Source organism: Oratosquilla oratoria, chromosome 10 (assembly GCF_046742065.1).
Source record: "Oratosquilla oratoria isolate Oo_2021 chromosome 10, ASM4674206v1, whole genome shotgun sequence".
Lineage (NCBI taxonomy): Eukaryota > Metazoa > Arthropoda > Malacostraca > Stomatopoda > Squillidae > Oratosquilla > Oratosquilla oratoria.
In genome coordinates, this window is record NC_134786.1 from 36613967 (window position 1) to 36628053 (window position 14087).

Genomic DNA, 14087 nt, shown 5'->3' on the forward strand with positions numbered 1-14087 from the left:
TCTAGTCTGTTCTCTCACTTAACTTGCTCTCATTCGGTCTCTCAGCGTTACTCCCATCATTGATTTCTTAATTCTCGTCTGAGCAGTCCTTAGTTTTGTTTCCATCGCCTTCGTCAGTTTCCAAGTCTCACACTCGTAGATTATTGCTGTCAGAATGAATCAATTGTAAACTTTACCTTTCAAACATAAAGGTAGAGAGCCTCTCAGGATTTTATTATACTTACCAAACACTTTCCAACTAATTATAATATGTCTTTTTATTTCATTATCATGATCTTTCGTCACTTTCACCATCTAGCTTAAATAATTGTTCTTTTCAACTTCTTCAAGATTCTCACCATCAAATATTATCTCTTTATTTTGAACTTTCATGTTGAACATTACTTTGGTTTTCCTCTTATTCATTTAGAAACCTACTTTGAGACTTTCTTTGTTCAGAACACTCAATATATCTTGCAGGTCTTCTGCTCTTTCTGAAATAAGAATAATGTCAACTGCAAATCTTAGATAGTTCAAATATTTGCCATTAATCTTCAAACCTTTCTCTTTCCAACTCAACCTAAAAATCTCTTCCAAGCAAGCTGTAAATAATTTGGGTAAAATGGTATCGCCTAGCCATACTCCTTTCTTGATCTTGATCCTTTCTGTATCTTTATGTAGTCGAATTATAGCGCTACCTTTCGCATAAATCTTTTCTAAAACCCCTGGGATCTGTTCGTTTGTACCTTACTTGCGTAGCGAGATTAGTATTGCTATTTGTTCTACCGGGTCAAAACCCTTCTTGTAATCTACAAAAGCTAAACAGAGAGGTATATTGTATTTTGTCAATGTCTCGATTAGTTGGTTCATTGCCTGCAAATGGTCTAGAGTTGGATATCCATTCGTAAAGCCTGCCTGTTCCCTCCGTTGGTTTCCATCTAAAACTTGACTTAGTCTATTTGTAAGGATCTTGGAGAATATATACATTTGTTAGCAAGCTAATCGGTCGATAGTTACTAAGGTCCTTCTGGTCTCCCTTTTTATTAAGTAAAGTTTATATAGCATTGCACCACGATTCAGGAACGCTTTCTTGACGTAAGCACTGGGTGTACAACTGAGCTAACTTAATATGAACTTCTTTCCTTGGGTTTTTCAACAGATTTATTGATATGCCATCTTCCCCAGGTACTTTTCCCCGTTTCATATTTTTTAGAGCAAATTCTTCTTAATTTGTAATCTCTGGTACACTCCTAACGTCTACAGATGAGTTTACTGACTCAACTACGGTCTTTGATGAATAAATCTCTTGATAAAGTTCTACTCTTTTTACCATTTTGTCTCTACGTTTAATAATTTCTTCTTTTCTATCTTTCAAACATATCATTTGCTGTCTTCCTAAAGTATACATTCGGTTCCTTTAATAATGTTACCTTACCGAATAGTTTCTTATATTTCATCCATGTTTCTCTTTTTTCTCTGATCTCTGTTTTTATTTATAAACTTGTTTAGTTCTTCTCTTTCTATTTCGTCTCTTACTTATAATCTGCATGGTTCATCTTCTTTTGAATAGGTCATATGTAGCTTATGAGTATTTATTTGATCTAATACTTGTACTTCCTACTTTCACTGCCGATTCCTTAATGATATTTACTAAATTCAAATTCATATGTTCTACGGTGTCCTCGTTAGTTTTAGTGCTTTGAATCTATTTTAATTTCTAACTAAAATTTCTTATTGTCCTTAACTTTTGCCAGGCTGATTTTCTAAAAGAAAAAAAAAAAAAAAAAAAAAAAAAATCACGGCTCTGAAAATGAATTTAGCTGTGAAAACTAGCATTCTATGGTCACTGCCTATGTTAAATATATGACCTTAAATTGCTAAAGCTCTTGCTCTCATCTCCTAATATGAAATCTACTTCGTTCTTTGTTGTTCCATTTGGACTTCTCCAGGTCCATTTACGACCTACACGCTTTTGGAAGAAAGTGTTCATTATTCTCATGTTGTAGTTCTCTGCAAAATTGACTAACATCTCGCTTCTGTCATTTCTTTCACCTACTCCAAACTCCCCAATACACGGCTCATCTCCCATCTTCTTCCCCACTTTAGCATTAAAGTTACCTATTACCAACGTGTACTCACTTTTTATTCAATTTTATGATGAAGCCCTATGAGCGTTGTAAGTGAGAATTAGAAATATTACCAACAAACGGGGATAACAGATGTGCGAACCATAGTCATTCCTTTTTCGGAATCATTTAATTCTTCAAACAAGTTTTTTCCCAAGGACAAATTAAATTTAATTCATAATTACCTCAACACCATTAAAAAAGTGGTAAATGTACACCAAAGGTTGAAAGAAGAACATAATCCAGGTGTTCATTCGATACCATGTAAAGGCTATGACCTAATTTACATTGGACAGAGAGGGATTTGGATACTAGGATAATTGAACACAAACGGTCAATCAGATATGGACACTGTTTAGATTGAGACAAGGCTGAGCTCTTATATAAGTCCAGTAGTAGGTTCAGAAAAAATGATTGAATCAACTATCACTGAGTATCAATCCAACATGAACATTTCGAAGGAGCAATGGTTCTCGGACATAATATCAGGATTATTTATCACAAATTTAGTCAAAAGACATTTGCCTCTTGACCCCACATACCGAGTGAGCTGAGTAAGTAGCATAGGGTAGGGACATCTCTAATGTTCTCCCAATCTTGTCAAGGGTATTACTTAAGTAGCACTCTCTGCTCTGTATCTACTGAAGAGGACTGCAGTTTGCAATCGAAATATATAGATTTCCTGTCTCCAGTCTTTTTTGCTCCAAATGTGGTTTTTATGTGATCGACAAATGTGGTACTACATTTTACATCAGTATATATATATATATATATATATATATAGATATATATATATATATATATATATATGTTTATATATATGTATATATATATATACATATATATGTATACATATATATATATATATATATATATATGAATATACATGTATATGTATATATGAATATATATGTTATATACATGAATATATATATATATGTATATATATATGTATATATATACATATATATGTATACATATATATATATACTGTATATATATATATATATACAGGTATATATAAATACATATATAAAGGTATATATACATACAAATATAAATGTATATATACAAGAATATATATATATAATATATATAAATATATATATATATATATATATATATATATATATATATATATATATATATATATATATATATATATACTTTCTATTACATTACGCTAAGCTTAGAAAACGTTATATAATTTGGCGCAAAAGCATGTTCTTATTTCCCGTTGTCTCGGGGTGGATAATCTATATTTTTAACCACGGTTCGACATCCAGGAAACGTAGTCACCAACTCCCGGACTATATAAGGCCGTGCAGAGAGAGACACTGTTCGGAGATCCAAGCAAAGAACCACGGCAGAGAGAGAAGATAAGAAAAGAAGCAGAAGCCTACGGTTTATCTGAATCTGCATAGAAAATTTTCTACATTCGTCGATTACGACAACTCAGCTACACAAACTATTTGGAACTTTACGATCATACTACGTAATCTTTAAGTACCGAACTCGTCAATTGACAATCTCCACGCGAAGTACCATTCTTCACTTTTCCGAATTGATTCGGAATCTAGACTAAAGCTAAGTACGGCTTTATACACTCTGTCTCTCTGTTATTTCTCGACTACGAAACATCAACAAATCATCTACTTGTTTCCGACTAACAGAAGATTCCCCTATCAGAAGTTATCGTGCATAGATCTCTCCTCAAACAACTCATTTGTTCCCGAGACTTGAAGATCGGACCAGACAACATTCCGTTGGTGCGACTTCTAGCAACCAGAATCAAGACTTTATTTCGCCAACCTGTTGTTATGTGCTGCATACAAGCGCACAACTAGCTGCTATACTTGATAACTGTTTAAGTACCCATTTATAATTCATGTAACATATATGCATTTAAATTTTTCTTATTCTGTGTCCATTTATGTTGTACCTATTTTACTATTGTAAATAACAATTAATTTTAACGAAGAATTTATCCTGCCTGAACTCTGTCACTCGTCCGAGCTGCGCAATTGCTTGTTATTTATTATTATTATTATTTTGGTGTGTGTGTGTGTGTGTGTGTGTGTGTGTGTGTGTGTGTGTGTGTGTGTGTGTGTGTGTGTGTGTGTGTGTGTGTGTGTGTGTGTGTGTGTGTGTGTGTGTGTGTGTGTGTGTGTGTGTGTGTGTGTGTGTGTGTGTGTGTGTGTGTGTGTGTGTGTGTGTGTGTGTGTGTGTGTGTGTGTGTGTGTGTGTGTGTGTGTGTGTGTGTGTGAGTGTATCGCGACCAGCCTGGCTCATAGGTGGATCGTGACAATAAGTAACAGTCAATCAGTGCTTTGACCTAGGTTTCTCATGGAGGAAACCCACGACATCCCGGTAATCGGAAACAGTCATCGATTTGGCTCACAACTCATTCAAGCAAGAGATATTATGATGTTTGATCAAAGCAAGAGTAGGATTGTGTTGAATGTGTTTTGTGTTTTTTGAGTGGCGAATAAGAAAAATAATACTACCTGAGATAAATTTCTTTCACCTTAGCTTAAAAAAAAAAAAAAAATGAATGTTATATAACATGGGGGGAAACAGAACTTTGGAGTCCAGTCTAGAAAAAAGAGAGATTGTAATGATACAAATGGGTTTCTGGTTTATGTTTGTGTAGTGATAGCATCTGAGGTATAACTACTTACCAATTAATCTAAAGAGGTTTCAAGAATTGATGTTTTTCTTATTGGTGACCAGTGCGCGTATAAGATGAATAATACTTCGTGTGATGAATTATATTAAAAGCCATTTCCTTTACCTTGCCTACCAAAAAAAAAAAAAAATAAAAAAATAAAAAAAAAATAAAAAAAAAGTTATATAATATGGCGGAGAAAAACAAAGTATTGGAAGCTGGTCTGGAAAAAAGAGAGAATTTTATAATACAAATGGATTTCTGGTTTGTGTCTTTAATACTTTTTAAGAGCAACACCGTTCTTTCCACATAATTTCTTTCAAGGAATCATATGCACATATTCTAGATATCATCATAAAAACTGTGTATTTTTATATCTCTAGCATCTAGACATTTAGATAGCTTTAGATATCAAATTAGAAAGTAGCGGGATCAAAATAGGATAGCCTAAGAAGCTGGGAAAAATAGAGAAGGGATTAGAATAAAATGTTTCAAATGAATATAGGAAAAATAAGTCTACTATAGTGTGAGACTGTATATGTATATATGGAGGTGAGGTGGCAAAATGAAACGTTAAGGCTAGAGTATGGAGCTTTATTCAGAACCAGACGTTTCGACCTCTTGGGCCTTCCTCAGTGGACTGAATACAAGATAAGAATCATAGTCCGTCAACAGCATACATGGTGATCTGACGACCCTGCGTGACCTCATCCCGGTCTCGTTATCCCCCCACACTCGCCGACCACCAGTTGTGGGGACGTTTGAGTCCAGGACATAGACCCCTTGCTGGGCTCAAACGTCCGCATAACTGGCGGTCGGCGAGTGTGGGGGGACAACGAGACCGGAATGAGGTCACGCAGGGTCGTCAGATCACCATGTAAGCTGTTGACGGACTTGGATTCTTATTCTGTATTCAGTCCACTGGGGAAGGCCCAAGAGGTCGAAACGTCTGGTTCTGAATAAAGCTCCATACTCTAGCCTTAACGTTTCATTTTGCCACCTCACGTCCATATTTGTCTGTCAAAACATACATATGTATATATGTATTTATATATATATATATGTATGTATATATTTATATATATATACATATATATATTTATATATATATATATTTATATATATATATATATATATATCGTGATGGATAGGCTTGACCTATCCGAGAGTTGACACCTTGACGTGGTGGATACGCTTGAGAATCTTAATGACTACAAAAGCTATGTTGGTAGAGAGAAAATCTCTGTAGGGTCACTTATATCGAACAGGTTTTGTAAGAAAGATCAGACAAAGAGCAGCTCACACACACAGTCGTAGGACCCACTGCTAACTGGCACGTCCCCGATGGCGAACAGGGAAAGTCCTCATAGATATATGGGATGCCGTTATAATGACGGCTTGGACCATTGGTTACCCCATAGATATAGGGTTTCACCGAATATAATGAATAAGGTGAAACAAAAAAAATACCTTACCAAAAACTAGCTGGCAAGGAGGTGAGATTACTGCTAAACCCCCTCCATAGCCAATATGATTAGCACAACCAAAACAAAACCGGGTGTTCCTGTTGTATCATCGTCTCCTAAAGGTCCAACCGCATTGCCTTATGTGCTTACGGGCAGTGTGCCACCGTATGTGAGTAAGCACTGTCCAAGCAAATCCAAGTCTTGGACATTAAACAATATGAAGAAAATGAAGATCTTTACTTACAACGTAAGAACTCTCTCAAAAGAACACAGGCTGGAGAGTTTAACGGAAGAACTAGACAACATCAAGTGTGACATCGTAGGACTGAGCGAAGTCCGAAGACCGGAAGAAAAGCTGATACAATTGCAAGATGGTCACCAACTTTTCTACTATAGAGGTAAGGACAAAGAAAGATCTAGTGGAGTAGGATTCTTGATAAACAGATAGGTTGTTATTAACGTAGTCAAGTTCAGCCGTTTATCAGACAGGGTAGCTTGAATCGTGATTAGGCTGTGTAAAAGGTACACTCTAAAAATAGTTCAAGTTTATGCACCAACTTCACAGAGTTCAGACGATGAAATTGAGTCCTTCTATGATGGTTTAACTCAGGTAATGGATCAAGAAAAAAAGCAAGTACACATTGGTAATAGCCGACTTTACTGCTAAAGTGGGGAAGAAGATGGGAGATGAGTCGTGCATTGGGAAGCTTGGAGTAGGTGAAAGAAATGACAGAGGCGAGATGTTAGTAAATTTTGCGAAGAACTACGTGAAGATAATGAACACTTTCTTCCAAAAGTGTGTAGGTCATAAATGGACCTGGAGAAGTCCAAATGGAACAACAAAGAACGAAGTGGACTTCATATTAGGAGATGAGAGCAAGAGCGTAAGCAATGTTAAGGTCATAAATAAAATCAACATAGGTAGTAACCATAGAATGGTAGGTTACACAGCTAAATTCAATTTCAGAGCTGAGAGAAATAAACTAGTTCTAAAAAAGAAAATCAGCCTAGCAAAGGTTATGGATAATAATAAGAAATTTCAGTCAGAAATTAAGAATAGGTTCGAAGCTCTAAGATCCAACGAGGACACCGTGGAAGATATGAACTTGAAGTTAGTGAATATCATTAGGGAATCGGCAGAAAAAGTAGGAAATACACAAAATATTAAAGAAAACAAATACTCTAAAGCTACAAATGACCTAAAAAAAAAAAAAAAAAAAAAAAAAGGCGGACCATGCAGATTCAAAGTAGGAAAGACGAAATAGAAAGAGTAGAACTAAACAAGCTTATCAATAAAAAGTAAACATCAGAGAAAAGAAAGAGAAACATGGATGAAATAGAAATGGAGAAATCCTTAACTGCAGAGACAGAATAGTAAAAGTAGAAGAAATTTATTAAGAGCTTTACTCGTCGAAGACCGTAGTTGAGTCAGTAAATTCATATGTAGATGTTAGTATTGTACCATAGATTACAAAGGAAGACGTAAAATTTGCTCTAAGAAATATGAAACGAGGAAAAGCACCTGGGGAAGATGGTATATCGATAGATCTGTTGAAAGACGCAAGGAAAGAAGTTCATATTTATTTAGCTAAGTTGTACACCCAATGCTTACGTCAAGAAAGCGTTCCTAAACTGTAGTGCAATGCTATAATGATTTTGCTTCATAAAAAAGGAGACCAGAAGGATCTTAGTAACTATCGACCGATTAGCTTGCTATCAAATGTATATCAAATATTCTCCAAGATCTTTACAAATAGACTAAATCAAGTTTTAGATAGAAAATAATCAAGGGAACAGGCAAGCTTTACGAGCGGATGTCCGACTCTAGACCATTTGCAGGTGATGAATCAAATAATCGAGAAAACAACAGAATACAATATATCTCTCTGTTTAGCTTTTGTAGATTACGAGAAGGCCTTTGACCCGGTAAAACAAATAGTAGTATTAAACTCGTTACGCATGCTGGGTATAAACGAACAGATCGTAAGGGTTTTGGAAAAGATTTATGTGAAAGGTAGTGCTATAATTCGACTCTATAAAGATACAGAGAAGATCAAGATAGAGAAAGGAGTGCGGCAAGACGATACCATTCACCCAAATTATTTACAGATTGTTTGGAAGAGATTTTGAGAAGGTTGAGTTGGGAAAAGAAAGGTTTGAAGATTAATGGCGAATATTTGAACCACCTAAGATTTGTACACACACACACACACACACACACACACACACACACACACACACACACACACACACACACACACACACACACACACACACACACACACACACACACACACACACACACACACACACACACACACACATACACACACACACACACACACACACACACACACACACACACACGCATACACACACACACACACACACACACACACACACACACACACACACACACACACACACACACGCACACGCACACACACACACACACACACACACACACACACACACACACACACACACGCACACGCACACGCACACACACACACACACACACACACACACACACACACACACACACACACACACACACACACACACACACACACACACACACAAAACATATTATGAATTTGACCCGTTTCTAGGGTGACGTGTATGACACATTTTGTTATATCTAAAACCATATTATTCTATTTATCTAAAGATGAGACTCCAAGCCACTGTTTATCTCGAATCTGTCCCACCTCCTCACGTTCCATCATCAACAGAATTAAACTACTTATTTCTTTAGGCAGAAGAAAACTACTGAAGTGTATCACTGAGCCGAAGTGGTTAAGAATATTAGATAACTTTTAGCCTCAATAAGCGTTATCGCTTGGCAGGTCGTTAGTTAGGATATCTAAGTCCCTCCTAGATCACCAACCAAGGCCATAGAAAGATATTGGACCGAGAATGTATCAGTTTGGCAAGAGGAAAGTTTGGAAACGTCTCGACTCTTATTCCCTTTCATCCTGGATTAATAGCCCAACTTTTTCCTCTGTCTCTTGCTGTCTATCTGTATATGTTTCAAGTCTGTCTTTTTCCTGTTTCCCTTGTTCTCCTGACGGGGAACTGTATTATAGTGAATGTGTGACTAGCGCTGTGGTAATTGTGGAATGGGGGGAACTAAGTTGATGGGGGTCTTAGATTACTGGAGATTGGGTTAATGTAAATGGAGTAGCTGAAAGACTAGGGTAAAGGGAGGGGGGGGACTATGTTTCTGAAATTCTTGAAGGCTGAATTGATAAATGACTGGGTGGCTGATTCTCTGAAAAGGAAATGAGGAACTGAGTTTCTGTGTAGGATGGAACAGCTGAATTTCTTGGGCAGACTGGGTTGTTATGGGGAGATGGTGGCTGTCGGTTGAGGGACAGGAGCTGAGATGCAGGGGACTGGAGGACAAGGTGAACTGAGCTAATGGGGGCCAGGGGAAATGGAGACATCGGTGCTGGGAGTTTAGGGGACAGGGGCGTTTGTCACTAGAGAACTAGAGGAGGAGATTTCGATGATTCGGTACTGCCTTGCTGGGGTGAATTGGGAGATTGCATGGCTTGTGGGGCGGATGGTGAATTGAGTAGGGGGAGGTACTGAGGGAATGAGTATATGAATTATTAAGGAAAAGAATTAAGCACTGGGATGTGAGGAGGCGGGAGCAAGGGCAGAAACAAGAAACAAAATTTTCAGTTTAAAGATTTTATTTATATATAAAAAAGTGTACTGTTTGAGCCCCAGTGTAATTGAAATTTAGGCCTTTACATCCGGCTTCAATTTTTTATTTCACAGACATAGGATATAAAGTGCTTCATTCCTGATGAATTCCATGGAATTATTGTGAATATTTATTGTATTTTATTTATTTATTTATCTATTTTTTATTTTATTTTGTCCATCGATGTTCACGACAGAAATGATGGCAAGATGTACTGTGAATTTTGTATAAGAAATGACACCAGTAAGAACCTTAAAAGTAGCTAGAACGATGATAAGTCATTTTGCTTATCAAATGATATTTCCCCTTTAACTTGTGGAGTTAAGACTGGAAGAGATTATAAATCTGAGTTGTTAGAATGGAGATGGTGACAAACAGAAAGAAAAGAAGGAATGGCAGTAGGAAAGTAAGTGTTGATTTCCACACACACACACTCTACACACACACACACACACACACTCTACACACACACACACACACACACACACACACACACACACACACACACACACACACACACACACACACACACACACACACACACACACACACACACACACACACACACACACACACACACACACACACACACACACACACACACACACACACACACACACACACAGATCAAAGAAGAGATGAGAGAGGGACAGGAGGACATAGAAGAGAGCTAGTCTACAGGCGTGTGAAGCATCCTGGCAGAAAGCAAAACAGAGAGACAGAATAGGAAGGCTCTCTGAGGAAAATGTTGAAGTCTTCTTGGAGGAAAGAAAAAATGCATAAAGGAATCTACACTATGTTATATTTTTCCTTCATATAACACTTTCGGTTTTGTTGGGGATGAAAAGACTGAAAAGTATAGTAGGGATTACTAGGCTGGATATTTTGAGAAACGAGGAGGTGAGGAGGAGAGCAGGGGTGAAAAGGGGGTTGGGATGGTTTGGACACATGGAAAAAATGAGTGAAGATTGATTAGGAGAGGTGTGGAAGGCAGAGGTGGAGTGACTGAACATGAGGAAGGAAAGAAGAAGACAAAAGATAACAATAAGTGGAGAATGGATGATGCTGTGATGGATGGAATGGGATGGGTGGGGGATAGGGAGATGAGGGAGTATGGATGAATGATATATTGAATCAGCCCGAATGGATTTCTCCCCTTCTTCTCTCTCTCTCTCTCTCTCTCTCTCTCTCTCTCTCTCTCTCTCTCTCTCTCTCTCTCTCTCTCTCTCTCTCTCTCTCTCTCTCTCTCTCTCTCTCTCTCTCTCTCCATGTCTAAATCTCTAAGTCTGTCTTCCTGTCACTGTCTCCCTGTTTCTGTCTCTGTCTCTGTTTCTGTCTGTCTGTCTATCTGTCTCTGTTTACCTCTGCCCCACCCTCTCTCTCTCTCTCGCTCTCTCTCTAAGTCTGTGTCTATCTTTCGCTCTCTGTCTCTGTCTGTCTGTCTTTGTCTGTCTGTCTGTCTCTATCTGCCTATCTCTCACTGTGTGCCTGTGTCTCACTGTCTGCCTTTCACATTCTGCCTCTCTCTCTCTCTCTCTCTCTCTCTCTCTCTCTCTCTCTCTCTCTCTCTCTCTCTCTCTCTCTCTCTCTCTCTCTCTCTCTCTCTCTCTCTCTCTCTATCTCTCTCCCCTTCCTCTATCTCTTTTTTTCCGATGTGGGAACACAATATGGAACTCGGCCAGCCAAAAAAAAAAAAAAAAAAAAAAAAAAAAGGTAATTTTGCCGCAACAGGCTAAAGCAGGGGAAGTCATGTAAATCGAAATAGTCGATATTTCCAGAAACGGATAAAGAAAAAAATAAATAATGATGTAGGGACACACACACGCGCGCGCACACACACGTGTGCAGAAATAAAAGCAAGCAATTTTTTTTTTTTTGTAGCTGCGGCTCTTACTGAACGTACTCCCAGTGTTTTATTTTTCCATTTTAGTTCTTATAATTCTACTGTCACTTATTCTGTCTTTTCATTATTTTCTCTGTCATCAGGTTCTTCTCGTTTGGCTATCTTCCTCTCTCTCATTCAATTCCTGTCTAGCTTTTTGGATTACATTTTTTTAATGTCATTCTGCAAGCCCTCTACCGCCCCGTGACCTTCATACCTTTTCATTCTGTTGTCTTTCATCAGCCCATCTCCATCTCTTTCCTTCCACTCTTAAATTCCTCGCTAATCTTTTAGTGTCCCTGTTCTCTTCTTCCTACATTCCTTCACTTTCCCTCTCTCCCTCTCCTGCTGGTCCAAAGTCTCTCGCCCTTTATCCATATGCTTTATATTTCTTCTCTTTTTTCGCTTTTTTTCTGTATCTGTCATTGTGTCTGTCTCTGTCTGTCTCTGTCTGCCTCTGTCTCTGTCTTTTTCGTCCGTCTGTCTGTCTGTCTCTATGTCTTTCTGTCTCTGTCTCTCTATCTCTGTCTCTCTCTGTTTCTGTCCCTTCACTGTCTCTGTCTCTCTTCCTGTCAATCTCTCTCTCTCTCTCTCTCTCTCTCTCTCTATCTATCAATCTATCTATCTATCTATCTATCTCTCCCTTCCTCTCTATCTTTATGTGTTGATGAAGCAAGAGATTTTTGAGTGCGATAGCCGTGAATACGGAAAGAATCGAGAAATGTGATTAACTAGTTAGCATTTTGGGTTGCGTAACTAACAGTGACTCACAAAATAGAAGAATGACAAAAACTGGAAAAGGAACATAATTCCAGAGACACGTTTGACTAGGGATAGAAAGAGAAACAATACAAAATAAATAAATAAGCACAACAGTTACAAAGCAGTGCCACCAATAATACCAGAGAAGAAAGAAATAATATCAGGGAGAATAGTGAACAGAACGACGAAAAAAAAACACATAAGCGTCTAAGAACAATATTAATGACAACGAACTTCTCGGCAAATATTCCAGTTAATTTCAAAGCTCCTCCTCTTGCTGACCCTCTTCATCTCTTTCGGGTTTTGGGCTTCAAGAGCCGTCTTGGTGCGGGGTGGGGGAATCCCGTCTTCCACTTCTGTTCAAAAGGTCCTTCGCCAAATAGGGTCTCGATTAGGAGAGGTTGGAAAGGAGGAGAGGGAGTCTGGCCCAGGGAGTGTTGAGGGAAAGTAGTGGGGATAAACTAGAATATAACATAAGAACATAAGAATGAAGGAGATTGCAAGAGACCATAAGGCCTACACAAGGCAGCTCCATATCCATCACCACCTGTCATACCCATCCATAAAGTTGTCTAACCGTTTATTAAAACAACTGATAGTTTCAGCGCTCATTACATGGTTACTAAGTCTATTCCATTCGTTGACTACCCTATTAGTAAACCAATTCTTGCCTATTTCCTTCTTAAATCTAATTTTGTCCAGTTTAAATCCATTACTGCGAGTCCTGCCCTGTTGTTTTGATATAATGACCTCGTTTGGATAACCCTTGTTAAAGCCTTTGATCCATTTGAACACCTTTATTAGATCACCCCGCACTTTGCGTCTTTCTAGAGAGTGTAAATTAAGGTGCATATGTCCGGACTCATTAGAACTCCCAAGTCTCTCTCGCACTCAGTTTTCTCTAAAAATGTGTTATCTAAGCTGTATCTATTTTTGGGGTTGTGTAGCCCTACTTTTAACACGCTACACTTAGATATATTGAAGGTCATTTGCCATTTCACCGACCATGTGAACAATTTGTTAAGATCATCCTGCAGAATCTCTGCGTCGTCTCCTGACCTAATAAGGCGTCCTATTTTAGTGTCATCCACGAACTTACTAACATCACTATTTATCCCATCGTCTAAGTCGTTTATGCACATAGTGAACAACAAGGGACCCAAAACCGAGCCCTGGGGAACCCCACGAGTAACATTGCCCCACCTAGATTTTACTCCATTTATGGTGACCCGCTGTTTTCTGCTATTGATCCAAGCTCTAATCCATGGGCTTTGATTTTATTTAGTAGTCTCCTGTGTGGCACCTTGTCGTACGTTTTGCTAGTCAAGGTAAATCACATCGTAATTATCATTGTTATCTGACGCCTTATATACTTTAGTGTAAAAGGATAGAAGATTAGTCACACATGACTTACCCTTGAAGAAACCATGCTGTGTGTCAGGAATTAAATTATTTCTCTCGATGTGTTCTCTGAGTCTATTTACTATTA